Source organism: Trichechus manatus, unplaced genomic scaffold (assembly GCF_000243295.1).
Source record: "Trichechus manatus latirostris isolate Lorelei unplaced genomic scaffold, TriManLat1.0 scaffold00219, whole genome shotgun sequence".
In the NCBI taxonomy this organism is placed as follows: domain Eukaryota; kingdom Metazoa; phylum Chordata; class Mammalia; order Sirenia; family Trichechidae; genus Trichechus; species Trichechus manatus.
In genome coordinates this window covers 3,101,367-3,106,198 of record NW_004444155.1, presented here as the reverse complement: position 1 = coordinate 3,106,198, position 4,832 = coordinate 3,101,367, and the positions used below count along the sequence as shown (strand labels likewise).

General features: G+C 40.3%; 1 pseudogene; it reads left to right on the top strand.

Moving 5' to 3' along the window:
* The first annotated feature begins 2,691 nt into the window (after positions 1-2,691).
* On the top strand, positions 2,692-3,525 carry LOC101347048 (immunoglobulin kappa variable 4-1-like; annotated as a pseudogene).
* The last annotated feature ends 1,307 nt before the right edge of the window (positions 3,526-4,832 follow it).

Here is a 4,832-nt window from a genome sequence, read left to right as displayed (position 1 = left end):
CTCACACCGTATACAAAAACTACTTCAAAATGGATCAAAGACCTGAATATAAAGCCTAAAACTATAAAGTTCATACAAGAAAAAATAGGACCAACACTACAGGTCTTAATACATGGCATTAACAGGATACAAACGATAATCAACAACACACAAACTCCAGAAGATAAGCTAGATAACTGGGAACTTCCAAAAATTAAACACTTATGCTCACCAAAAGACTTCACCAAAAGAGTAACAGGAGAACCTACAGGCTGGGAAAAAATTTTTGGACATTACAAGTCAGACAAAGTCCTAATCTCTAAAATCTACAAGAAAATCCAATACTTCTACAACAAAAATACAAATAATCCAATGAAAAATTGGCAAAGGAAATGAACAGACACTTCACCAAAGAAGACATTCAAGCGGTCAACAGACCCATGAGGAAATGCTCACGATCACTAGCCATTAGAGAAATGCAAATCAAAACCACAGTGAGATACCATCTCACCCCAGCATCACTGGCACGAATCAAAAAACTAGAAATAACAAATATTGGAGAGGCTGCGGGGAGATCGGAAGTCTTATACACTGCTGGTGGGAATGCAAAATGATACAAACATTTTGGAAGATTATATGGCACTTCCTTAGAAAACTAGAAGTAGAAATATCATATGATCCAGCAATCCCACTCCTAGCAATATATCCCAGAGAAGTAAGAGCCATCACACGAATGGACATATGCACATCCGTGTTCATTGTAGCATTGATCACAACAGCAAAAAGATGGAAACAACCTGGATGCCCATCAACAGATGAATGGATAAACAAACTATGGTACATACACACAAAGGAGTACTATGCAACAATAAAGAACATGGATGAATCTGTGAAGCATCTCATAACATGGATGAAACTAGAGGACATTATGCTGAGTGAAATAAGTCAGTCACAAAAGGACAAATATTGTATGAGACCACTACTATAAAAACTTGTGAAAAGGTTTATATACAAAAAGACAGAATACATGTTGGTTACCAGAGATGGGAGGGGTGGAGGGGGAATACTAAATAGCAATAGATAAGTGGTAACTTTTGTGAAGGGCAAGATAGTACACAATACTGGGGAAAGCCAGTACAACTTGTACCAGGAAAGGTCATGGAAACACCATAGACACATTCAAACTCCCTGAGGGCCCGGATTGCTGGGCAGAGGGCTGTGGGGACCATGGTCTCAGGGAACTTCTAGCTCAACTGACATAACATACTTTCTAAAGAAAATGTTTTACATCCTACCTTGGTGAGTAGTGTCTGGGGTCTTAAAAGCCTGTGAGCAGCCATCTAAGATATTCCATTGGTCTCATCCCTTCAGGAGCAAAGGAGAATGAAGAAAACAAGATACAAGGGAAAGATTAGTCCAAAGGACTAATGGACCACAACTCCCACAGCCTCCACCAGACTGCGTCCCGTACAATTAGATGGTGTCTGGCTATCACCACTGACTGCTCTGACAGGGATCACAACAGACGGTCCCAGACAGAGCTGGAGAGAAAATGTAGAACAAAATTCTAACTCACAGAATATGATAAGACTTACTGGCCTGACAGAGACTGGAGAAACCCCGAGAATATGGCCCTTGGACACACTTTCAGCTCAGTAATGAAGTCACTCCCAAGGTTCACCGTTCCGCCAAAGATTAGACAGCCCCATAAAACAAAACAAGACTAACCGGGCACAACAGCCTAGGGACAAGGAGTAGAAGGCAGGAGGGGACAGGAAAGCTGGTAATAGGATAGGCAAGTTTGAGAAGGGAGAGTGTCGACATGTCGTAGGGCTGTTAACCAATGTCGTAAAACAATATGTGTACTAACTGCTTAATGAAAAACTACCTGTTCGGTAAACCTTTATCTAAAGTACAATAAAAAATAAAATAAAATGAAATAAAAGAATTGAGTCAATTTTTCCCCATTTTTTCGTCTCTTCTCTCCTCCCCTCCCCTCCTCTCCTCTCTCCTCCCCTTCACTCAGTTCCTCTTTTCTCTTCTCCCCTTATGCGCTCCCCTCTCCTCCGCTTCTCTCCTCTCCTCCTTTCTCCTTGTCTCTTCTATCCTCTTATCCCTTCCCCTCCCCTTCCCTCCCTTCCCTTCACTTCCCTCACCTCCCCACCCCTCCCTTCCCTCTCCTCTCTGCTTCTCTCTTCTCTTCTTTTCTCATCCTACCCTTCCTTTCCCCTCCTGTTTTCCCTCCATTTTATCCTCTCTCCCTCCCTCCTTCACTCTCTTCCTTTCTTCCTTCAATCTTGCTTTGTAATTTTTTTCCCAGCATTGTTTATTATTTCACCAGGATTGTTTATCTGAAGAATATATCACATCATTTGTGCTATAAATGGGAACATGAACCCATTTATTTTTTTTTTAAATTTAAAGTAGAAGCTCTTCAATAGATCATTTTGCTGTGTGTAGTTTAAGTGTTTCTAAGTTGACATTAGAGCTTGTAAGGTGACTTTTCTAGTCATAAAATTATATTTTCTGTAATGATGTTTTTGAACATTGATTTACGTTCATTACTTTCACAACCCACTGTCCATGTAGTTTTCTTTTACATTGACTAATTAATTTACATAGATCCTCCAGACCCAGGCTTCCTGCTCAGATTTTATAAACAGGGTCTTTGTATTGTGAGCTGAGCTGCATCAGGAAGGTAGAGGCAGGAAGATGGTGTCACAGGCACTAGTCCTCTTGTCCCTCCTGCTCTGGGTCTCCGGTGAGAAATTAAAAGTGTGTCATCCCTCTAGAGTAATATCTTTGTAGAGCTGAACAATTATTTTTAAAATGTAGTGGAAATGACGACTATTTTTAAAGGGATTCAATATGTGCTGACATGTAATACCATTAGAGAGCATATTTAAAGTTGTATATATTAACGTACCTGTGATAAAATGTGTATATACATACGTATGTATGTACGGCAATTGTCCATTTTTGATTGCAGGTGCCAGTGAGGGCATCGTGATGACTCAGTCTCCGGCCTCCCTGGCTGCATCTCCAGGAGAAAAGGTCACTATCAACTGCAAGTCTACTGAGAGTCTTTTTGACAGTTACAAGCAGAACCACTTAGCCTGGTACCGGTAGAAACCGGGTCAGGCTCCTAAGCTGCTCATCTATTTTGCATCAACCCATGTCACTGGTGTCCCTGACTGGTTCAGTGGAAGAGGGTCTGTGAAAGATTTCACTCTCATCATTAGCTGCTTCCAGGCTGAGGATGCTGCAGTTTATTATTGTCAGCAACACTATAGCTTACAGCTCACCGTGCTTCAGCGTGGAACACAAACTTCCTCCCCAAAGCTGCAGGCCTGTGAGTCTTCACTGCACCAGCTACCTCCTTTCTATTCAGCTCTGAACATGCAGACTTCCTCTGTCTGCCACAAGGAACACATCTCCTTACTAATTCAAGGAGTGTTTGCAGGGCCCAAGAAAAAATTAAAAGGCATATCTTCTGTATCCTTTTTGTTGGGGATTATAGAAGAAAAATTCTTAAAAATCTCTTAATAGCCTTTGTCAGGAGTTATCATATCACAGAAAACTCTGTGTTTCACATGAATAACCCCCATGACTAAGTCAACAAGGTTCTAGCTCTACTTTGGAGCAGGATTCAGTGAATTTCACAGCCTGATGGGTCAATTTTCTCTTCCCTGTGCCTTCTAGTCTCTGGAACATTCCCATTTTAACTTTTTATTTTCTTAGTCTTTTTTTGTTTGTTTGCTTTATTATTACTTCTCAACTCTGAACCTTCCTAACATTAAACTCGTGACCCTTTGTATTCAAAATATGAATACAAAAAAAGGTAGTATCTCTGTCTTACTTTATTCTTTCACAGATCTGTTTTCCAGCCAAGCCTTTCTGGCCAATGTCACTGAAGGCTTCTTCCTACTCTATCTCCTTTTATTGCCATTTTCTCTTCTCTCCATTTCTTTCTGTGGCCCTCATTCTTTCAAAGGCCAGTCTCTAATTCATTAACGCTACCACTTCATAAACATGTGACATGTAGCTTTTCTCATTAATTGTCAATTTACTCTTTAAATTCATCTTTTGGGTACTTGGGTCAAATTTGATGCTAAAGGAAATCATGTTTCTTAAATCTGCTATAATTTGATTCCTTTGTTATGCACAAAGATACCTACTTTCAATCTAGTTGGGGAGACAGACAAGAAACACATGCAGAAGTAAAATATTTGTCATATCATTTTGTAAGTGCTCGAAGAAAAATAAAGCAGGGGAGGTAATAAGAGCTTGCTGGGGTAAGAGTGGGTAGCAATTCAAAGTAGGACTATATCATTTAGCTATTGCCATGTGATAAACCACCCACAAAACCCAGTGACTTAAAACTAGAGGCATTTTTATTGCTGTCATGTTTATTGGTGATATTGACCAATAAAGTTATGTTTATATGGTCCAGTCTTCACTGAACTTGTCTGAGTTGGCTTATGTGGTTACAGTTATCTGACAGGTCAACTGGGTACTAGCTTATCTAGAAAGACGCAAGTACCTTTCACACCTTTCACATGTCTCTAGTTGGCTGGCCATTAGATGAGGCTATTGAGATGACCTGGTCACATGTCTCTCATCGTCTGGCAGACTGATCATAGCTTGTTCTGATAGCAATTGACAGAATTCCAAAAGAGAAAGTAAAGTACATAAAGCCTGTTGAAGCCTAGGGCCAATACCAGCCCAGTATCTGTTTTGCTGTATGCTGTCTATCAAAACAATTAACACAAACTGTTCATATTCACGGGAAGGGCAAGTAGTCCCTACCTCTTGACAGGAGGAGCTAAAAAGTCACATTACAAAAAGCATTT